The 24,333-nt window shown below is 48.8% G+C and overlaps 1 pseudogene; it reads right to left on the bottom strand.

Annotated features, from left to right (window-relative positions):
- Window positions 1–317: 317 nt before the first annotated feature.
- Window positions 318–24,333, bottom strand: part of LOC123086680 (SWI/SNF complex subunit SWI3C homolog) — a 38,206-nt pseudogene continuing 14,190 nt past the window's right edge.

Raw genomic sequence — 24,333 nt, 5'->3', positions numbered from 1 at the left:
CAACCTTTCAGAGTTCGCACATATGTTGCTCAAGTTGGCCAGTCTGAGAAAATCCACGGTGGTTACTAAAATATTTTATTAACACTTCCCCCAGTTTTCGTTGTGACTATTCAGTTTCAAAGATACTGAAAAGTCTGAATGTTGTCGAATAAAAGTCACTGCTCACCAATTCGGGTGCATTTTCTCTACTGGGGGCGATAACTGGTCCCTTGGCTGTTTAAATAAAAAAACACAGGGTACGCTCCCCCACTCAGGCTTCTGCAGACCATAAAACAAACGGAGCTCTAATCATAAATATTCACACGGCCAACAGAAGGTGTCGAACAATTGAACTGCAATTGAGATGCTTGTAAGAACTACTCCCTCTGTTCCTAAATACAAGTCTTTGTAGAGCTTCCACTATAAACCACATACGGATATAAATAGATGCATTTTAAGTGTAGATTCATTCATTTTGCTTCGTATGTAGTCCACCTAGTGGAATCTCTACAAAGACTTATATTTAGAAATGGAGGGAGTATATAAATCTAGCTAACAAAATTGAGCTTGTTAACTATCTATCCTTGAGTAGAATTGTTTCCTGAAGACTTATATTTAGGAACGGAGGGAGTATATAAATCTAGCTAACAAAATTGAGCTTGTTAACTATCTATTCTTGAGTAGAATTGTTTCCTGAAGACGACTACCTCAACAGCTGATGATGGTGATTTGGAGTTACCGAACCGGGCATTGCACCAGCACTGAACATAATGTTCGGCGCCTGTGCAGCTTGCTGAGTCTGGATAGCCGAAAACGGTGAGCGAGGCCCAAACGAGAGCATCCGTGGCCGCCGCTGCACGGACGGCATCTGTGGATGCACATGCACATGCCCATGCCCCTGCCCCTGCATGTTATTAGCGTATGCCGCTGGTACCGTGGCTTCAGCCATGGAGCGTGGCATGGCCAACGGTCTAGGGCTTATATTCGTTGGATTGGGTGACATAGTGCTACAGCCACTGGTGGGCAAACTAGTTTCCGGGCGATTTGAGCAGGCTCGCATCGCCTGGATACGGCCAGCTGAAATCCTCTGTCTCGCTCTATCCACTTGCTCGCATTCCTTCAAAAGCAAGGTCTCAACTTCAGCAAACTGCTTCAACTTTAACTCCAGCCTCTTCAACTGCAAGTTCAGTAATTGCAGATGGTATCAAAACAAATATGTAAGCATCAAAACTTCCAAAGTGCCTAGGAACTAACTGTGATACTCCATCCGTTCCTAAATATTTGTCTTTCTAGAGATTTCAACAAGTGACTACGTACGGAGCAAAATGAGTGAATCTACACTCTAAAATATGTCTATATACATCCGTATGTGGTAGTCCATTTGAAATCTCTAAAAAGACAAATATTTAGGAACGAAGGGAGTAGATGGTAAGAAAATATTGATCATGAGTTTAACTTTCTACCCTGGTTTCAGGACATTAAAATGTAGGCATGAGGACAAAAACCTTCAAAAACTCTTTAGATTTCACCATCGAGCAACTTCTAGACAATTAATACAGCTAAATGATTATTGCATAGGAACATACCTGTATTGGGTAACCAGAGCGACCGAGGTATAATCTTTTAGGACTTCTGTGCCAAGTTCGACTATTAACAGATTTAGATGTGTTTTGTTCACTGGCTATCCCTGGGTGGGATATAGAGGGCCAGTTTTTAGTTTGTTACCACCTGTTTCGTTGAGAGGATGATGGATAGAGACAACCACATATATGGAATATACCCTCCAGATGCTGGTTGAGCAGACATGGAAATTTTGCTGAATCAGGACAACCACCCGCACTCGCTCCGCTCGTCGCCGCTTGCCTCACATGGCTCGCTCCGCTCGTTGCCTCACGTGGAACTTTCTTTTCCTGTTACATCACACACTACCCCAAAACCAAACCATATCTCTTCTCCCATTTCTCTCGTGCGGCGGCGGCAGGACCTAGGGCGACGCTGGTGGCTGGACATCAGCGGCGAGGGAGATGCATGTTCACTGGACATCTTCACTTGCAAGTTGTTGGTGCCATAGGAGCAGGAAGAGTCTCTAGATGGAGGACATCTTGGGAAAGCACACATTGTCGAGCCGAAGAAGAGCACAGGGTGGGTTCATAAGAGAACGTATCATAGTGAGCTCAGATGCCAAGAAGAAAAGGGCTGAACAATTGTGACAGTGATCCTCGGACACACAATATATACTAGTCATATGTAGCATCTGAACTGTTTGTATCATTGAGTAGCAAAATTAGGCTTATATAGAGAGTTTGAGTAGATGCCAGTCTATGCCTGGTCCATTATTAATATTAAAAAAGGCGTAATAAGTGCCGAAAGCTCCCACACAAGGTGGGGTCTGGAGAAGGGAATTTCTAGAAAGCCTTACCATGCATAATAATTCTGCAAGGGGGCTGGTTCGAACCCAGGATCTCCAGTGCCACAAGTAGAGAGACTCTGCGTGCACCATGCCCGCCCTTCTGGTCCATTATTAATATAATGGGAAAAAGAATCAAAGCTAACTTGTATTTTGAAGTGATGATTTTGACATGTGGGATTTTCTAGTGATGTATTGTGTTTTTGAGTGGCTAGAATGAGAAAGAAAGGAAGAAGTGAAGCCACACACGCATGGATATTCTTTCATGCTAAACTTTTCCTGTGTTGCAATTGCATGTGGGCTAAATTTTTTTTTTGAACAGTCAACGGGGGGGAGAGCTTCCCCACCTGAATATATTACCACTCAAAGAGTTCAGGGGAATACAGGCAAATTATTGTTACAAGTTCAGCTAGAAGGGATTGCAGAGGAGAGAAAATTTAGCCACTGTCTAGCCGAGTTGCTGTCATCAGTTTTTTTTAACCGTAAGACCCAGAGAGAGAAGTCTGCTACAATATTTCTTAGCGTTAATCTGTGAGAGTGATCATCGTTCCTGAACACGAGAGCATTTCTTGAGTCACAGAGCTTCCAAGTTATGGTCAAGGCCACCGATGGCCAGATGTTGGGGTTGAAGCCCTGAATCGGTGGGTGTTGGGGAAGAGCAGTGAGGGAGGTCGGAGCAGACAGGCCCAAGCTGGACCAAACTTGTGTAGCAAAGGAGCAGGTGGAAATGAGATGAAGAGCATCCTCATACGGGTCTTGACATCGAGGGCAAGCTGCGGATTGAGCCACATTTTTGTGAAACATGTTGGCCTTCGTATTTAGCCGATCGCGGAGGAGAAGCCAAGCGAAAATTTTGACTTTGATCGGAACCTTAGAGGCCCAAACAAAATCATGGTGTGGATTGAAGGAGTCATCAGCAACAATGGAAGAGTAAGCGTTCTTGGCAGAGAAAGGAAGCCCATGTGTGAGGGACTGCTCGTCTGGTCGGTCCACCTGCTGGAAATCCTGCAACAACAACAACACACAGTCCAACTCTCGAGCAGCAGCATTAGTAAGACGGTTCCGCAGGTTCGATAATAAGCTGGTTTGCTAAAGTGTAGCCACTAGAACCTTGTCATCTATGGAGTGGAGTATAGGTGGGGGGAAACTTTTTGTAGAGGTGATTCAAGAATCCATTTATCTAGCCAAAAGAAGGTGGAGAAGCCGTTGTAGGTGATCACGAAGGAGTGCTCAATTAGGAGAGGTAGGTTTTTGTTTATAATCTTCCAAAGGAAAGAGGGCCTAGGAGTTTTTGTTGCAATCCCAAGTGGATATTGGTGATGATACCACTGGGTCCAGGGGATGTTTGGGTGTTGCAAAATTTTGAAAGAAAATTTCATAAGCAGGCAGCGGTTCTGAATTTCAAGATTTTTAATGCCTAGACCACCAAGTTCCTTAGGCCTGCAAACGTTTTTCCACGCGACCAGACACTTTGCACCAGTGCAAGTTTCTTCGTTGGACCAGAAGAAAGCTCTCCGGATGGTGTCGAGCTTAACTAGGATAGACTTCGGTAGGCGGAAAACGGACATGAAGTAAATAGTTAAGGAATCGAGGACAGCAGAGAGCAAGGTTAGTCTTGCTCCACGTGAGAGCAGACGCGCGACCCAACCAAAAAGGAGTTTTCGAAAGCTATCTAAGATAGGGTCAAAAGCTGAGAGTGGTAGTTTGGTAGGGGAAAGAGGGAGGCCTAGGTAGATTAACGGGAAGGAGGAGAGCTTACATCCAATGGGTTGCAGCGATGTTATTTTGGATGAGGTCATCTGTGGCAATGGTGAGAAGCGAGGTTTTTTGGAAGTTGATGACTAGGCCAGTCGCTAGGGCGAAATCATGCAGGGTGTTTTTGAGAATAGTGGTTGCTGCGACGCTGGCAGCAGCAATAATAAGTGTGTCATCGGCGTACTGTAGGGTTACGGGTGGTTCATTCGAACGGAGGGGGTGGCATAGTTCGTTTTGCCGGAAAGCCTGTGCGATCAGTCTTTGAAGGATATCTGCGACGATGATGAATAAATACGGCAAGAAGGGGTCACCTTGTCGAAGGCCAGCTCTACATTGGATCCAGGATCCCGGAGTGCCATTGAGGAGAATAGCCGTTTTGCCAGTGTGGAGAATGTTTTGGACCCATGCACAGAAGATAGGAGGGAAACCTCTCGCTTGTAGGATCGATGTTAGAGAGGACCAAGAAATGGAGTCAAAAGCTTTTCTGAAGTCCAGCTTGATGACCATGGTGGGGGCCTTTCTTGTGTGGCAAGCGCTGAGAATATCAGCAGCGTAAATAAAATTTTCTGGCAATGTTGCGGCCATGAAGAAATCCTGTTTGGTCGTAGTGAATGAGTAGAGGGATGAGTGGTTTGACCCTGTTTGTAAGAACTTTGGCCACCGCTTTTGGGGTACAGTTTTGCAGAGAGATTGGTCTAAATGCATCGGGGGAGGTTGGGGCTAGGGTTTTTGGAGGGAGGACCATGAATGCTCGGTTAAAGCGATCGAGAGAAGCTGTTTGATCATGGAAAGCAGCAAAGAACGTGAGGATGGAGTGTTTGATTTCGTGCCAATATTTTCTAAAGAAAATAGGGCCAAATCCGTCTGGTCCAGGGCTAGCGTTTGTGTTCATGGAGAGAAAGGCTTGATGAATTTCCTCCAGGGAGAACGGAGCAGCAAGATCACATAGCTGGGGTAGAGTTGCCGGATAGAGCTGTAGTAAGTTGAAGTTCCAGGTTGCAGTTTTTGTAGTACCGATGAGTTTTTGGAAATAATTTTTTAGGATTGCAGCTTTGTGTTCGTGCAGGAAGATTTCAGAGTCATTGTGGATGAGCAACGGGATTTTATTTGAGCGAGATCGTTGTGTGGCAGAGGCGTGGAAGAACCTGGTGTTTTCATCGCCGTCGACGGCCCCTCTGATCTTACCCCTCTGTTTCCAGAAGGAAATCTTCTGTTTAATAGCAGCTTGTAACAGGTTTGAAATTGTGAGCCTAAGCTTTAGTTCCAGAAGGGAGAGGGGGGCAAGTTCCTCACTTAGGTCGAGGGCCAGAATTGCAAGTTTGCAATTTGCCTCCCGTTGGTAGATGGGCCTAAGAGTTTTGGCCCAAGATTTGAGGGCTGACCGTGTTTTTTTTCAGATTTTGAGCCAGAGAAGTCGCGGGGTCCAGTACAGGCCCATTGTTGTTATGTTCAATGGGCTGCCAAGTGGCTTGCACTATGGTTTTGCAGGCCTGGAGGGAGGTCCAGTAACGTTCAAAGCGAAAAAGGCGGGAGGAAGGGATAGATGTGGACACAGTAACCAGTAGCGGAACGTGATCGGAGGCGAAACGAGAGAGAGAGGACAGGTGAGTGTTGGGAAAGAGCGCATCCCAGGCGAGGTTAATAAGAACCCTATCTAGCCGTACAAGCGTAGGGGATGCCCTCTTGTTTGACCACGTGAATGGGCGATCAAGAAGAGGGAGCTCAATGAGAGCAAGTTGATCAATAGTATCATTGAAGGCATCTGCTTCAGATCGGCGAAAGTTATTATTGTTCTTTTCATTGGGGAAGCGAATCAGATTGAAGTCACCGACGAGGAGACAGGGGGATTGTGGTGGTGGTTCAGTTTGTTTAAGCTCATCCAGGAAATCTCTTTTTAGATCCCTTTGCGAGGGCGCGTAGACGTTGGTGATATAGACGGCGTGTTGCGAGGCAAGGCAAGAGAGGGTGAGAGGGGAGGTAAAACGCCTATGGTCACAGCTGAGAAGTGTAAAACAGCGTGAGTTAGTGGCAGAGAGAATGCCACCCGCAGAACCGATAGCGTCTAGATGGTTGTTTGAGTCTAGGAAGCATGGTAGAATCGAGCGTATTTTAATGGTATCTGGTTTAAGAAGTTTAGTTTCTTGAAAAAGAGCGATCGATGGGCGCAGTTGATTGATTTCAGAGAACACATTAGCACATTTATCATTGTCACCAAGACCGCGAACGTTCCAAGACATGATAGAGTAGGATTCATTTCTCATAGTGGAAACTTTAGCAAGCACCATACATAGGATAAGCAACCCAGCAAGCGAGCATCCAGGTTCAGGATATAGTGGGACAAGTTGATAGAAGCAGGCGTGAGCACTAAAACAGTTAACTTAAACCTAACAGAGCCTAACAAAGCACCTACGGTAGGGTGCGACGCACTGGATACATGCCCAACAAGGGCCGCCATCAGAGTGGCAGTGACATAAGGGAGATGTAATCATGGCGAACCGAAGTCGCCGGAGCCCGAAGCGATATCAGCCGCCATCTCCGGCGGAGCACCGCAAGCACCAGCGATGGCCACGAGATCCTCAGGCGAGGCAGGACCGCGGGCCGTGTCGTCGATGAATCCATCCATGTAGCAGAGACGAGCGTGAACAAGGGCGTCCGAGAGGTCCTTGGAAGCAGCTGAGAGGTCGAGCTTTTTCGCCTTGGAGCGCATGGCCTTGGCAGTCATGGAGGAGTAGTTGGGGGCTCGATTTCGGCCAAGCGAGCGCTGCGTCTAGCCTTGACACTAGAGTCAGCCGCCATCTTGGCGCGCCTGCTGATGCGCCTGGCCAGACACTCATGCGTGGATTCAGGAGGCAGCTCGGGAGCCGGATCGGATACGACCACAGGCAGTGGTGGCTCATGGTGTACAGGAGGAGAGTGGGGGGGGGGGGACAGGGGCGGTGGTAGGGGAGCTGGAGAGGGTGGAGCTGGTAATGCGGGCATAGGACGGGGAGCGGTCAATCGAACAAGCTTTCGAACGGGAGTGGGAGTGCATGCGGGAGGAGACCATGAAGCATGCACCAGCATGGCGACAGGCATGCCATCGGCCATGACAGCAAGGATTGGGATGCCGTCCAGGGGAGTCGTAGTTGCAGGTGTTGGTGGAGGGCCCGAGGGAGATTTAGGCGTGCATGCGAAAGGAGACATGGCTGCAGCGATGGATCGTATCTGGCACGTGGTGGCGGGAGACAGGCGTGGGTTGGATATCTGGTAGGAAAGGGAAGAGTTGTCCTCGTCATCTAAGGAGAATGGGGAGGCGCCCGAGCCATGGCGGAAGAGAGCACGGCTCTCAAGCTTGACGACAACTATGTCGTTGTCAGGAAGGCGCACCATGAGGCAAGGAGGAAGGACGAAGTCGCGGACCACCATGACAAGAGCACGGACACTGGAGTGGTCACCCTGGAAGCAGTGCTGGTCAGCTGACACGAAGTCTCCCAGGTGTGAGAAGAAGTATTCTGCCCCCACAGGGTGCCAGAGCTCGTTGGGATAGTCGAAGGCCTCGATCTCAGCCATGTGAATGAAGATAGCCAAGGATCTGTTGTCTGCGTGCTCTGGACGCTCGAAGAAGAGGGTGTTGCCCTTGTGGTGGATAGGGCCATGGACAGTGACGGCGAAACGCTCATCAGTGTTTGCAAAGGAGAGACGCGCAGCGCCACGGCCAGAGGAGGTGAGCCCGAACGTAGGGTTGTTGTGGTGGAGCACGATAGCCTGGCGGATGAAGCGAAAGGGGTTATGCATGGGGGTGGCGAGGTGGACGTAGGAGAGGTTATCGACCTGGCGAATGAGACAGCTTGGTGGGACTAGTAATGGGAAGTGAGGCGCCGGAGGAGAACGGCTAGCAGCAGACGGAGCTGCGGTGACTGGGGAGGGGTGGGGTGGCGGGGCGAAGGACGGCACCGGAAGGGAGGCGGTGGAGACCCGAGGACCGAAGATGAGGGGGAGGCGGAAAGGAGGGAGGTCGTTGGTGAGGATGCAGTGGGAGCCGAACCAGATGGGAGCGCCATCCGAATGCCTGGATCCGGCCGACGAGCCGGAGGCGGTGTGGGTGCCCGTCGTGTGCGCCATGGAGCTGCATGGCGGGCGCACAAACGCACGGTTAATACGCGGGGAGGGGGCATAGAGGGGAAGAAAGGAAGGAAACGGACAGCTTTACACCTGAAACTCCGGTGGCCGGAGCACCAACAGCGAGAGCAGCGGACGGGATCACGGCAGTCGGAGATGGTGTGGTCACTGGCGAGACACCGGAAGCATCTGGGTTTTTGCTTTCGACTATATTTGTGGTGGATGTGTTTGAGGCTGGTCGTCCAGAGAGGGGCTGATTTATAGGTAGGAGAGGGCAGTGGATGGGAGGGGGCGATTGCAGCGGCGCGAGCTGGGGAGCTCAGCAAAACCTCTCGGTAGGAGCGCGGGGTCTGCAGAGGCATGGAGACCGAAGAGCACGCAGGGATGGCAGTGGTGGCAGGAGCGTGGCACTCGTCCATGGCGGTCTCGAGACGAAGCTGAGGGGAGGGGCCGGTTTGTAGGCTGGCGGAGGTAGGGAAGGCAGGTGGTGGTGTAGACGTGATGATGGGCGCATGCGTGTGCATGCAAGCGTTGGTTGGTGCGAACGGTGAGGGCGAGCGGGTGGGGGAGGATGGGTCCCGAAAATCAGCGACAGCAGGGTATGATTTTGGGTCAGCACAAGCGGTGGCAATATCGAGCAGCCCCGGGTGCCGACCGGGGGGCGGCTGCGGCGACGGCAGCGGGTCCAGGCAGTCAGTGGTGGATAGAGGGCTTGGGGGTGGATGGTCTAGCGTTTTAGGGTTTAAATAAGTGAGTAGGCTGGGAGGGGAGGGGGAGGGGACAGCGCAGGCCACGCCCAGTTCTTGTTTTCTTTCCTTTGAAAGGTTTCGGGGAGACGTGACGGGAGAGCCAGGCTGGCCGAGAGGTCCACGTGTCCCAGGCCATCGAGTGGATTTTGGTCAACCAGAGGCGATGCAGGAGAATCCTCTCCTAGAACAGTGTGATGTATCCCCGGGGTCTGATGGGGTAGATCTTGTGTGTTTATTCTAGTCAACAGGTGCGGTCCAAGCAAGGACGTGGAGTGGGTAGGCCGGACGGTGGAGGACGGGTCAATTGAGTCCGGTTCAAATACAATTGGCAATGGTACTGATCGCACTGTTTGTGATGCATGGTCAAACAAGTCAAAGAGCAGTAGTTTGAAATTTGAAAACTCTAGTGGCGCGCAACGGAGAACTTCCCCTCTGACCAAGACCGAGAACACATGCACTAAGAACAGGTTCGGAGCAAGCGTGGTTGCGTGGAAGACACGTTTAAAGGAGAACTGGTGATCTAAGGCATTATTAATCAGTGTTTCATTAGCGCAAACCGAGCCAGAGTGGAAGACAACCCATATAGGGGTGGTTGGTTTATGTGTGAGGCATGTAGTGGGCGTGGTGACAAGGCAGTGGTACTTAGAAAATATTAAACGAGATCCCAGGACGGAACGGCCGTACCTTTGCATGTGATCGCGAGAGGCTGAGTGTTGGGGAGGTCACAGGAGCCCCAAGTGGCGGACGACCGTTGGCGGTTGCGGGCCCCACCTACATGGAGGACATGCACGGGGGAGAGCTTGGTGGCGGAGCGACAGCAGGTTGAGGTGGCGCAACCGCAAGCAAGAGCGGCAAGGCCACCGAAGATGGAGGCGGGACCGGCATCGCAAGCGGCGCGACCGTGACCGTGGCGAACATGCGAGAAGCAGCGATCGGCGAGCAGGCGGCCATGAGTGTCGCAACGTGGTAAGACGGTACCGACGCCGCGAACGCCGCGTGAGAAAGGCGCGTGATGAAAATGCTTCGCGGAGATCCACCAAAACGGAATGAGAGCAACACCGAGACGAGCGTTTCGTCAACCATGAAGTTAGCTTTGTGGACGAAGAAAATTATCCTAGTGGGCGAGGAGTCTTGTGGCGAGGTGAAGACATTGGAGGAGAACAGATCGAAAATGTTGCATGAAAAGTCGATGCCGGGCGAGGGGACGAACCCGAGTTGCGAGCGCAGGAAGGCATCAGCATGGCCAAAGCGGTCACCGATGTCCAAGGTTGTTTGGATGTTGGTGGGTGGGGCATGAGCTTGTTGAGGCAGAGGAAATGGCAGAATTTGGATAGAGTGGGTGGTGGCGACGAGCACGGGCTCGGCGAGGAGAGCGCTAACGATGCGCATGTCGGAGACAGAGATTCGGAAGAGGTCATCTTGGAGGCGAGTCACCTGGAAGGCAGGAGCGTTGCCGCCCAGACAAGCTTGCATGAGGACGGCAACGAGCTCCTCGTCGAGGTCGAGTGAGGAGTGGTGAACTTGCATAGAGAGAAAGCATGGTGGCTCGTGGTGGCGCGGGTTGATGTGCTTGGAGAGGCAGCGCCAGACCTGCGCCTGGAAGTCATCACCCATGGCGTCCCCAACTCCAAGAGCCATGCGCAAGGCTCGGGAGGTGGGGGAGTCGTGCCATGGGATGGGGTCGTGGAAGGAGGCCGAGGCAGAGGGTGCGGGCGATGGTGGCGGAGAGACGGCGGCCGTGGCGGCCTGAGTTGTGCGCAGGGTGGAGCTGGGAGGGGCCGAGGGGCCGCAGGAGAGGAGAGGAGGAGGAGCCATCCACGTCTCTGCTTTATTGGTCAGAGTGAGCAGGTTTAATGGATGTGGGGTAATATCACCACCTGAAACAAAGAGATCATCCCAAAACCTATCCACCCCTCGACCCTCCAACCAAACATAAAACTGGTTATCGCTAACCACCTCTAATCTTTCAAACCAAACATAAAACTGGCTATCGCTAACCACCTCCCATCTTTTCAACCAAACAAAAAATTGGCCCATACAACCCACCCCACAAACAAAACAAAAGGTCATGCTCAACCACGTGGATGTGGATGTCCTAGACGATTGAACATACTGTAACAGCCCAGAGTTTTCCCCAAACTAGAAATTAATTGCATTAGCTAAATACTTAACATAAATATTTTATGTCACCATTTTCTCAAACGGTGAATAAGTAAACCCCTTCGCTCTTTCGGTGTTGTGCTTCGAGACTCAACCCCGAACCTTCGAACACGACCCTCTTGTGATGTTTGGGAGCTACTCAAATTATGTCACAACATTTGCACAAGCCTAGCCCCTTACCCATAATGCAAACCCCTACTTATTTAATAAATGGAGATATTTCCTCTCCGCCTATGTTGTCTCAACATAGCCGGTCCCAAGCTCGGGTAAAGGAGGGTTGTCATAGGCTTGGCGAGTCAACACGTAAAAACTCAACCACTCTTATGGAGATGAAACCCAAAAGATTTTCATCGGGGCATAACCCTCTCAGCGACGTGCCACATCGAAACCCAGGTGTGGTGTCAAATGGGCAAGGGCCGGGCCGTCCCCCCCCCCCCTCCCCGATGGCGCGCCGTATCTTGATCTGGATACGGTGGCAAGTGAGCGAGGATCGGGTCATCACATCCTTAGTGGTGCGCTACATCGGTGCCCATATGTAGTGAAAAATAAGCAAGGGTCTTCGCATTTGACTCGACGAATGCGAACGGTAAGGAAGCTAGCCGAGCCTAGGAGGATCCGCTTAGGTAGTTGGAACGTAGGATCTCTGATAGGGAAGCTTCGGGAGCTAGTTGATGCAGCGGTGAGGAGAGGTGTTGATATCCTTTGCGTCCAAGAAACCAACTAGAGGGGACAGAAGACGAAGGAGGTGGAGGATAACGGCTTCAAGCCGTGGTACACGGGGACGGCTGCAAACAGAAATGGCGTAGCACTTGATCAACAAGAGCCTCAAGTATGGAGTGGTAGACGTCAAGAGACATGGGGACAGGATAATCCTGATCAAGCTGGTAGATGAGGACTTAGTTCTCAATGTTATCAACGCGTATGCCCCGCAAGTAGGCCACAATGAGAAGATCAAGAGGGAGTTCTGGGAAGGCCTGGAGGACTTGGTTAGGAGTGTACCGATTGGCGAGAAGCTCTTCATAGGAGGAGACCTCAATGGCCACGTGGGTACATCTAACACATGTTTTGAAGGGGTGCATGGAAGCTTTGGCTATAGCATCAGGAATCAAGGAGAAGATGTCTTAAGCTTTGCTCTAGCCTACGACATGATCGTAGCTAACACCCTTTTTAAAAAGAGAGAATCACATCTAGTGACTTTTAGTAGTGGTCAACACTCTACCCAGATTGATTTCATCCTCTGGAGAAGAGAAGATAGGCATGCGTGCCTAGATTGTAAGGTGATACCTGGAGAGTGTTGTCCCTCAGCATAAGCTGGTGGTTGCTGACTTCCGCTTTCGGATTTGTGTCCGACGGGATAAGCGTGCCAAAGTTGATAGAACGAAGTGGTGGAAGCTCAAGGGGGAGGTAGCTCAGGCATTCATCGAGAGGGTCATTAAGGAGGGCCCTTGGGAGGAAGGAGGGGATAAGGACAATGTGTGGATGAAGATGGCGACTTGCATTCATAAGGTGGCCTCAGAGGAGTTTCGAGTGTCCAAGGGAAGTAGAAGCGAAGCTAAGGACACCTGGTGGTGGAACGATGATGTGCAAAAGGCTACTGAGGAGAAGAAAGACTGTTTCAGACGCCTATACCTGGATAGGAGTGCAGACAACATAGAGAAGTACAATGTGGCGAAGAAGGCTGCAAAGAGAGCTGTCAGTGAAGCAAGGGGTCGGGCGTATGAGGACCTCTACCAGCGGTTAGGCATGAAGGAAGGCGAAAGGGACTTCTATATGATGGCCAAGATCCGAGAGAGGAAGTCGAGGGATGTTGACCAAGTCAAATGCATCAAGGACAGAGCAGACCAACTCCTGGTGAAGGACAACCAACTCCTGGTGAAGGACGAGGAGATTAAGCATAATGGCATGAATACTTCGACAAGCCGGGAGAATGAGAGTTCTACCATTGAACTGGACGACTCCTTTGATGATACCAACAGGCGTTTTGTGCGGCGAATCTAGGAGTCTGAGGTCAAGGAGGCTTTAGAAAGGATGAAATGAGGCAAGGCAACGGACCTGATTGTATCCTCATTGAGGTGTGGAAAGGCCTCAGGGACATAGTGGTAGTATGGCCAACCAAGCTTTTCAACCTCATTTTTCGGGCAAACAAGATGCCAGAAGAACGGAGACAGAGTATATTAGTACCGATCTTCAAGAACAAGGGGGTGTTAGAATTGTACTAATTACCGTGGAATTAAGCTGATGAGCCGTACAATGAAGCTATGGGAGAGTCATTGAGCACCGCTTAAGAAGAATGACAAGCGTGACCAAAAATCAATTTGGTTTCATGCCTAGGAGGTCGACCATGGAAGCCATTTTCCTGATACGACAACTTATGGAGAGATACAGGGAGCAAAAGGACCTGCATATGGTGTCCATTGACTTGGAGAAGGCTTATGACAAAATACCGCGGAATGTCATGTGGTGGGCCTTGGAGAAACACAAAGTCCCAACAAAGTACATTACCCTCATCAAGGACATGTACGATAATGTTGTGACAAGTGTTCGAACAAGTGATATGTCAGCACTAGTTACTTCCCGATTAAGATAGTACTGCATCAGGGGTCAGCTCTGAGCCCTTATCTTTTTGCTTTAGTGATGGATGAGGTCACAAGGGATATTCAAGGAGATATCGCATGGTGTATGCTCTTTGCAGATGATGTGGTGCTAGTTGACGATAGTCGAACAAGGGTCAATACGAAGTTAAGTTGTGGAGACAAACCTTTGAAGCAAAAGGTTTTAGGCTTAGTAGAACTAAAACCAAGTACATGAGGTGTGGTTTCAGTACTACTAGGCACGAGGAGGTTAGCCTTGATGGGCAGGTGGTGCCTCAGAAGGACACCTTTCAATATTTGGGGTCAATGCTGCAGAAGGATGGGGGTATTGACAAAGATGTGAACCATCGAATCAAAGCCGGATGGATGAAGTGGCGCCAAGCTTCTGGCATTCTCTGTGACAAGAGTGCCACAAAAGCTAAAAGGCAAGGTCTATAGGATGGCGGTTCGACTCGCAATGTTGTATGGTGATGAGTGTTGGCCAACTAAAGGGCGACATGTTCAACAGTCAGACGTGGCGGAGATGTGCATGCTGAGAGGGATGTGTGGCCACACGAGGAAGGATCGAGTCCGGAATGATGATATACGAGATAGAGTTGGGGTAGCACCGATTGAAGAGAAGCTTGTCCAACATCATCTGAGATGGTTTGGGCATATTCAGTGCAGGCATCCAGAAGGTCCAGTGCATAGCGGACGGCTAATACATGTGGATAATGTCAAGAGAGGTCAAGGTAGACCGAATTTGACATGGGAGAAGTCAGTAAAGAGAGATATGAAGGATTGGAGTATCACCAAGGAACTAGCCATGGACAGGGGTGCGCGGAAGCTTGCTATCCATATGCCAAAACCGTGAGTTGGTCGCGAGATCTTGTGGGTTTCACCTCTAGCCTACCACAACTTGTTTGGGACTAAAGGCTTACAGCCTCCAATTGGCTTGGGATGACTTGTGTGGCCTCAATATACTTTAGAACAAAAACCTTCAAAACACCTCATGTTAATTAATGGGTTAATTAAGATTCTACCCCAAACAATATTTTAGGAGTGGTTAACAGGAAAAGTAATAGCAGTTGCAATATACGCATTTTTCCTGGTCCAAAAACCATATATAAAGTTGTGATCCGAGATATAGTTAGTTATGAATTTAAACATTTAGCATATTAATTGATGCAATTTAAATTCAAACATGAAATTAAACATTTTTAACGGGTGTGAAAGTGACATATCTGGAAACTAGACAAAATTCTAGGCAAGTTTCATACTCCCTCCGTCCCAATTTACTTGTCTTGCATTTGTCCAGATACGAATGTATCTTAGACACGTTTTAGTGTTAGATACATCGTATCTAGAAAAATCTAGGAAAAAACTAACGCCCACACGTGTGGCATCTTGCACATCGCCCACACGCCTCCTTTACCACTCATTTTCCACATGTGAACAGATAACATCAGCAGGAATCTTTTTGGTTTTTGGCTTAAAAATGTTTTATCTCCTAATTAAAAAATCGAACTAAAAATCCATTTTCACCATTAAACACGTCTCGACGAGATCTTCAAAACTAGACCCCATGTTGATATGTTTCGACGAAATTTTTTTTGCCCAAAAGTTGCCATGATGTTTACACTGTAGTTGCCATAGTGCTTAAACTAAAGTTGCCATGTGGCAATTTCAGTTTGTAGAGCATGGCAATTTTAGTATTTTGATGATGGCAACTCCAGTACTTTGACCTTGAAAATTATTTTTTGTATGAACCATGACAATTTTAAGTGCATGCATCATGGCAATTTTAGTATATGGTTCATGGCAAGTCTAGTTTCTTAATTCCCCGTTTTATAAATGTCAAAATTTACTTTTAAATGTAGAAGAAAATAGCTAAAACATATCATGGCAATTTCAGTGTAAACACCATGGCAATTCATGTGCAATAGACATGGCAACTTTTAACCCAAAAAAAATTCATCGAAATACTCCCTCCGTCCGGAAATACTTGTCCAAGAAATGAGTGTATCTAGATGTATTTTAGTTCTAGATACATCCATTTGTATCCATTTTTAGGACAAGTATTTTCGGACTGAGGGAGTATATTGATATGAGATCTAGTTTCGAAGATCTTGTCGCGAGGGATTTAATGGTGAAAACGGATCTTCAAACGGATTTTTCATTTAAGAGATAAAATATTTTAAAAACTGAAAATCCAAAAAGATTCCCACATGCATGCATACGGTGACGTGGCGGTCTGTCTGTTATAGAGCGTGTGGACGGGTTTTGCTCCCACCACACGTGTGGGCGATAGCGTTGTCCAAAATCTAAGACAAGTAATTTGGATTGGAGGTAATATATAACATGTTCTAATCCGATAAACGGTAGATTTTATATGGAATTTGCAAATTTATTACATATTCTGGAATTCTTGTAATTATTAAATGTGCGGAATGTTACACGGGCCGAAACAGAGCCATACTGGCCCAGTAGAGCTGAGCGACGCCTGCTATCCAAGGCGCTGCTTAGCGCGGTAGATATTGGGCCAAGGTCTACGAAGCAGAGAAGGTTGGCTGGGCTGGAAGCTCGCCTAGAAAACTACGGGATGTTGGCGGATGGACGGCCGAGGCAGGCTAGAACGGGGTATGCGGCCCACGTGCAAGGCAGCGAACGCGACCCACCAGCCAGGGCGCGGTGCAATCGGGGACGGGAGGACCAACGTGAGGATGGGGCGGCGCGGGGATGGGCGGATTTGACGAGGGAGGCGACGGATCCGCGAAGAAGAGGGTGTACGGGCGGCAGCGAGGGTGTGCAAAGGACGATGGCGTAGATCATCCCAAGCCAATCGGGGTGTTTGACATTATTTAGAAAACATCTCCATTTATTAAATAAATGGGGGTTTGCATTACGGGTAGGGGCTAGGCTTGTGCAAACATTGCGACATAATTCGGGTAGCTCCTGAAACATCACAATAGGGTCGTGTCTGAAGGTTCGAGGTTGAGTCTCAAAGCGCAACACCGAAAGAGAGAAGGGGTTTACTTATTCACCATTTGAGAATGGTGAAATAAAATATTTATTTTTAAGTATTTAATTAATGCAATCAATTTCTAATTTGGGGCAAACCCCAAGCTGTTACATCGACCAACCCTTTATGGTCTTGCCCTCAAACCAAACGCACCCTTAATGATCCTGAGTGAGCTTTGTATTTGTTGAACCGGTACGGGCCTTGCTGCCCATCTCCACTTAAGCCCATGTGGCCTAGGGCCATGACCAAGAAGAGGAGCCTCCAGCCAGAGAAATCCAAGCCGCCACACACAGAGAGAGCCAAGGGTACTTCTCTCCGTGACTCAACATGGTATCAGACCAAGGGGCGACAGTCAAGGTGACTCGAGGCAGAGCAGCGACCGGAGAGGTGCGGGGCAGCTGGAGGCGCGAGCGGCCCAGCATCGCAGGAGGCGCTGCTGGACCTGTAGCTGCACATCATCATCAGTGTTAGTGCCCAGAATCACCCAGAGTATGAGACACAGCCTGCTCCCCTTCTTGACCATCCTTCATAGAGTGTAAGTGGTCAAGCTCTGCAAACAACTGGAGTTGGCGTCGTTGGAGCTGCGGATGCTGCTGCTGAGGGAAAGAGAAGGAGGTGGATGTGAGTGCTGGAGGAGCGGCTGAGATTGCTACTGCTGGTGCAACTGTTTGTTGGAAGAAGGTTCTCCTATTGTTATCGAACTATCAAACTTGTTCCAGCCAGAGTATCCGACCTGTTCCAGTGGGTCTCCTCAAGTCAGACTATCTAACCTGTTTCTGTCCTGTATTTTGCTGCTGTTGGGCATGTGCTGCTGCTGATTGCTACTGAATGTTTCTGCTGCTGACCGTCCCGAGCGAAGATGGGTGAACCAAAAGCCCTTACAAAGGCTTTCGAGAAGCTAGCTAAGCTCCTCGCGGCCGCGAACTTTAGGGCATCGTTCCTCGACGGGAAGTGGCTCAGAAGATCGAACTGTCGCCCACGGACATGAAGCTAGAGGGTGCTACAAATTATCTGAGTTGGTCTAGGAGGGCTTTGCTGATTGTGGAGCAAAAAGGAGCTTGATGGGCACTTGTTGGGTACTGGTGAAGAACTAGGAGACAAGACTAGCGCAAAGGGAAAGAGGTGGAAGGTCATCAACTTTGTGCTTATTGTCTGACTGTTGAACTTGGTGGTGCCCTCCATTGGTTGCTCTATGGAGGAGCCATTTGCATCTGCTGAGAAATAGAAGACACTGTCCACCCAGTACTCTGACAAGGGTAATATCATGCTCATTGCTCAGATTGAGGGGAATATTAGACGGTAGTGCCAAGGTGACATGTCACTGATGGTATATGTGGCAGAGCTACAGGCTTTGTGGGCAGACCTATGCGGCTTCAATCGAGTCAGGGCACAAGTGGATGGCACGCATGCATGTGGTGAAACTTTTGGAGGGTCTCAAAGGTTGCTTTGCTGGCACAAAGGCATCCCTACTACACCAACCTCTCCTGCCTACTATTGATGAGGCTATTGCAGCGATGATCAAGAGGAGGTGCGACTTTCTCTTGAGTAAGCAGACATGAAAGTTGTGCTTGCTTCGACGTTTGCAATCACTGAGGGCACGGAGTGGAAAGATCCTAGGGGATGTTATACTTGTGGAGAGGTAGGTCACCAGAAGTATGAATGCCCAACTCTGGCAGAGGCAGGGGATATAATAGAGGGGGTAAGTGGCAGAGGCATGACTGCTAGAGGCAGAGGTGGATACTCGAGAAACTCAGGGGGTCAAAGAGCACACATGGCAGTTGAAGGGGACACTGGGACGTCAAAGGCCAAAGGAGTAGATGCTGATTATGGAGACTTTGCGCACTGGACCTCAAGTGATGAAGGTAACCGGAGAAGGCATCTCTTGCTACTAATGAGAATGCTCCGCAGAGTGGGCCCTAGGCTCTGGAGCATCTAACCATGTTGTGAGTAAATCCTGTGTATTTGAGTCTTACAATAAGCATCCACCTGCTCACAACACAAGGGCACGATACAAACTGTTGTTGGTAGAAAATAGCCTGTCGTAGGGGTTGGCACAGTAAAGTGCACTTCAACCATCTCCCTACTCTTAGTTTTGCATGTGCTAGCTTTTCTTGTCAATTTGGTCTCTTCCAGTGCTCCAATTGATCAAATAGATTGTCGTATAATCCTTGAAAACTTTGGTTGCGTGATTCAGGAGCGACAGACGAGGCAGACGGTTGGGACTGGCACGGTATATGGACCAGGAGGTGCAGACGGACTTGGTGTGTGCTATGACCATGGAGGACAAAAGCAGGCAATGATCCATCAGTGTAGGATGGGACATGTATCTTTTGGTAAGATGTGTAAAATATTTCTGAATGTTATGTGTGGGGTAGGCAAGGGCAAGTTGACCTGTGATGCTTGTGAATATGCTAAACACACAAGAGTCTCATATGTGAGTAAGGGGCTTAGGAGAATATCTCCTTTTATGCTTGTTCATTTAGATGTATGGACTAGCACGGTGATGTTAGTGAATGGAATGAAATATTTTGTTGCCTTTATTGACTACCATTCTCGCATGACTTGGATTTACTTGATGCATCACAAGGATGAGGTGTTCGGTTGTTTTCAGAACTTTCATGCCTATGTGCAGACTCAGTTTTAGGTGCAGGTAATCACGACTGATAATGGCACAGAGTATGTCAACAACACCTTTGGGGCAATCTTGTCTGGCCAAGGTATCCTTCATCAAACATCTTGCACAGACACCCCCCCCCCCTCCCCCCTCAGAATGGAGTGGCAAAAAAAAAGAATCAGCATATTCTTGAGGTTGCTTTGTGGTTGATGTATACAATGAATATGCCCAAGTCCTTGTGAAGTGAATCAATTATGACAGCCACATACTTGATCAACAATACTAGGTACACAATGTATGGACACCATCAAGAATACTAGGCATGAAATCTCCTAGTGAGTTGCTGTTTGGAGAAACGAAGTTTGTTTGTTCCCCCATGTTGAGAATAGCAACTTAATATTATTAGGAGGCCAAAGCCAACTTATATGTGTGTATAAAAGGATGCCAGGAGACTAGAATACAAAAGACACACTAATATAACTCTAACACCCCCCCCCCTCAAACTCATGGTGGATTCACAACACTAAGTTTGGAGAGGTGAAATCCATGTTGCGCTCTAGTCTGGGCCTTCGTGAAGAAGCCTGCTAGCTGTAACTCAGAAGGAACATACTGAAGAGCAATAACATGATTCTGCACAGCAGCACGCACATAAGAAGCATCAACACCAATATGCTTAATAAGCTCATGCTTCATGGGATCCCGCGCAATGTTGATGGCACTTGTACTGTCTGACAAGAGGGTGGTAGGTGTAGTACAAGAAACACCAAAATCCTCTAGTAACTTAACCAAATCACCTCTGCCGTCACAAGAGCCATAGCTCGCAACTCAGCCTCTGCACTCGAACAGGAAACTGCAGTATGTTTCTTCGTCTTCCAGGTAATGAGAGAACCATCAAGGAGAACACAGTAAGCAGAAAGTGAACGGCGATCCGTAGGATCACTAGCCCACGTAGCATCTGAATAGGCCTGGAGCTGTAACGAGCTAGAACAGGGGAAAAAGAGACGATGAGAGATTGTGCCACGAAGATATCGTATAACACGAAGGAGGTGACTATAGTGAACTGAAGTGGGAGCAGAAACAAACTAACTCAGAATATGAACAGGATAGGAGAATCTGGACAAGTGACAGCAAGATATACAAGACTCCCAACAAGATGACGATAACGCGTCGGATCAGAGAAGGGCTCGCCATCAGAAGCTCGAAGCTGAACATCGAGCTCCATAGGAGTCTCAATAGTGCGCTCATCACTAAGAGCCGCACGAGCAAGAAGATCCTAGATCTACTTTTCTTGAGAAATAAAAAAGCCATCAGAGGTGGAGGAAACCTCAATCCCAAGAAAGTAACAAAGAGGACCAAGATCAGACATAAGGAACTCCTCATTAAGATGGGCCTTGACAAAGGCAATGTACTCAGAATCGTCACCAATGATGATCATGTCATCAACATATAGAATAAGAGTGCGGCCACGAGTAGAAATATGGACAAACAACGCTGGATCATGATCACTAGGAGAAAAACCAGCGGCAGTCGAAGGCAAAACACTCAAACCAAGCACGGGTGGCTTGCTTAAGGCCATAAAGAGAGCGACGAAGACGACAAACCATGCCATCAGGAACCAAATACCCAGGTGGTGGCTGCATATAAACCTTCTCACGAAACTCACCATTAAGAAAGACATCCTTAACATCAAGTTGAGATACAAACCAGTGGCGAGCAGAAGCCACAGCGAGAAGTGTGCGAACAGTGGTCATATGAGCCACAGGAGCAAATGTCTCATCGTAATCACGACCATGCTCCTGCTGAAAGCCACGAGCCACAAGACGAGCTTTATAACGCTCAAGAGAACCATCAGAGCAAGTCTTAATCTTATAAACCCACTTACAAGTGATGGGACGAACATGGGGAGGAAGAGAAACTAGATCCCATGTGCCAGTGCGCTCAAGAGCAGCAAGCTCCTCTCCCGTCGGAAACTACCATTCAGGATGAACAATAACATCGTGATGAGAGGTAGGCTCAAGAACAGCCGAAAGACCATATCGAGGAGAATAGCAGTCAGGAGGAGGACAAGGCCTAGTCCGAAGACCATAAGTCGGCTAGGACGAGGAAGACGACGCACCAGAAGCAGATGTCACATCAGTAGATGCATCCACAATACATGGACGACGGGTATAATGAAAAGGAAAAGTGGGATGAGAAGGAACAACCGGAGGTGATGGAGATGGAGAAGACATCTGTGATGAAGGTGGAGAGTCATGTAACAAGGAAGGAGAAGAAGGCGTCAAATTTGCAATGGTGAGACGAGAAGTAGGAATACAAGGCAGAGAGGGAGGTGTATCAAGAAACGCGAGAAAAGAGATATCCTCTACTGAAAAAGTCGAGGAGGATGGTCGCGGGTAGAATGGACGAGACTCATCAAAAGTCAAGTCCCGAGAAATACGCATCCAATGACCAACTGGATCCCAACAACAATAACCCTTATGCTCATCATTGTAGCCTAGAAAAACACACTCGGCAGACTGAGCGGTCAGTTTGGTGCGTTCTCGTGGGTCAAGATGGTAATGGGTCGGGTCGGCCCGCTGGGTCACTGACCCAGCCCAAAAAGTCGAGGCCAATGGGCCAAATGGGTTGGCCCTAAGTGATAAATGGGACAATGGAGCTGGCACTGTGCGACCCGATGGATCAGATGGGGCGACCCAGTCAGATCGCTAGTCGCTGTTGGCCGCCCCTGAGCATCACTGCCACCGCTGGCCGGCCCGAGCATCTCTGCCGCCGTCGTCGTTCCTCCCACTCCTGGTGTGCTCCCGTTCTTCGTCTCGGTCGCCGTTGAGCTCACTGTCCTGCGGTCCCGGTCGCCGTCGAGCTTGCCGTCCTGCGTTCCCGATGCCGTCGAGCTTGCCATCCCGGTAGCCGTCCAACTATCCAGCTCGCCACACGCTAGCCTTCGCGGTCTCTGGATTCTGCTCACTTGACGGCTTCCTCCCCTTCCCAGCGCAACTGCCAGCCAAGCACATATCAAACTAGATCGTCCTATTTTGGTTCTTGGTCAGTACGTATATGTGTAGATTCTCTAGTAGGAGCTTCAGTGTAGTAGATTCTATAAACTACAGTACTACAAAATTCAGTGTAGATCCAATTGGAGTTTCAGTGTGTATGATGATTCTAGAGTTTCAGTACGTACAGGTGAGACTACTATAGTTTCAATGTTAGTTCTGCAGTAGTTTCGGTGTGTATATGTATAGGAGTTTTTGTGAATCTTGTAGATTGCAGACACACTCCTTTTCTTGCTGTTTGGTGGTGTACCATGGGCATTTTTTTCAAAAAAAGTGTGAATTCACTGAATTTTGGGTCAATGAGGCCATAAATTTCTGACGAAATGGGCCAACCCATGGACTCACATATTGACCTTGGGTCCACAGGGCCAGGTCCAAGGCCAGGTCCGGGTCGGCCCATTCCCATCTTGACTCGTGGGGCAAGGAGAACATAGCAAACACAACCAAACAACAAAAGCGCCGACTAATCAGGAGAACAATCATAAAGACGCTCAAAAGGAATACCACCCTGCAGAGCAGATGAGGATTGAATGTTTATGAGATATGTGGCAGTAGAGACAGCCTCAGCCCAAAAATGAGGCGGAAGAGAGGCGGCAATCATCATCACAGGAGCTGTCTCAAGAAGGTGGCGATGTTTGCGCTCGGCCACGCCATTCTGAGCGTGAGCACCAGGACAAGAGAATTGAGCAATAGTACCCTGCCCAGCAAGAAAACCACGCAACATTTTAGAGATATACTCGCCAGCAGAATCAGCATGGAACACGCGGATAGGTGTTGAGAACTGAGTGTGAACCATGGCAGCAAAACGCTTATAAATAGAGAGAACCTCACCACGAGAAGACATAAAGTAAAGCCAAGTCTAGCGAGAGAAATCATCTACAAAAATAATATAGTATCGATGACCCCCTTTGGAAGCGAAGGGAGCCGAACCCCATACATCGGAATGTACTAAATCAAAAGGGTGCTGAGACACTCACTAGTAGGATAAGGTAACTGAACCTATTTACCCAGCCTACAACCTTGACAGTGTAAGGAGACATCTCTTGAGACAGGCCCCAGAAGACCACGACGAACTAAAGACGATAGTCGAGAACCACAAAGGTGACCAAGTCGATGATGCCACTGCTGGAAGGAGCTGATAGCCGAAGCGGCAAAGGCAGATGGACTGGCGGGTGTGGTGGCAGCGAAAGGAACATGAAGCCAGTCTAACTCCCAAAGTCCCTGAGAATCACGACGGTGAGGGCCAGCTCCAACCAGAGCCTTCGTGTGACGATCCTGGATTGTGCAAGAATCAACGTCAAGAATGACACGACAACCAGAATCAGTAAGCTGACTCGCGGAAAATAGATTCATGGTAAGGCGAGGAACATGATAAACATGTGGAACATAAAAGAAGTGGAAAGAGTGCCTCTACTAGCCACAGGAAGAGAAGTACCAATATGCGGCAAGAACATTAATAGGAAGATCGAGAGATCTAAGAGAGGACAAGATAGAAGAATCGAAAGACATATGAAATGAAGCTCCAGAATCCAGAACCCATTGGGATGTACTTGACTGTGTAGGATGATCGCTCAACACAGGAAGCACCAGTCACAGAGCCTGCAGTACCCGTCGAAGAACCTGAAGCAGCAAGTAGACGCTTAAGCTTCACAATATCCTGCTCTGTCAAGGAGACAGTAGATAACGTCGATGAAGAAGCACGAGTCCCAGAAGAAGAATTGCGCTCCCTGTTACGCGTATCACGCTTCTTGAAGTAGACAGACTCGGGGTGACCATCCCTGTTGCAGTAGCCACAATGAGTACGAGGACGAGAGCGGCCCTCACTACCAGGAGTAGGCAGTGGTGGAGCACTTGACCGAGAAATCACTGGTGGAGCAGCATGCATAGAGCGAACCTGAAGCAACCCAGCACCACGGAGGCGAGTCTCCT

The sequence above is a fragment of the Triticum aestivum genome, chromosome 4A (assembly GCF_018294505.1).
Source record: "Triticum aestivum cultivar Chinese Spring chromosome 4A, IWGSC CS RefSeq v2.1, whole genome shotgun sequence".
In the NCBI taxonomy this organism is placed as follows: domain Eukaryota; kingdom Viridiplantae; phylum Streptophyta; class Magnoliopsida; order Poales; family Poaceae; genus Triticum; species Triticum aestivum.
The sequence above is the reverse complement of the archived record's forward strand: the minus strand, read 5'-3'. Positions and strand labels throughout refer to the sequence as shown.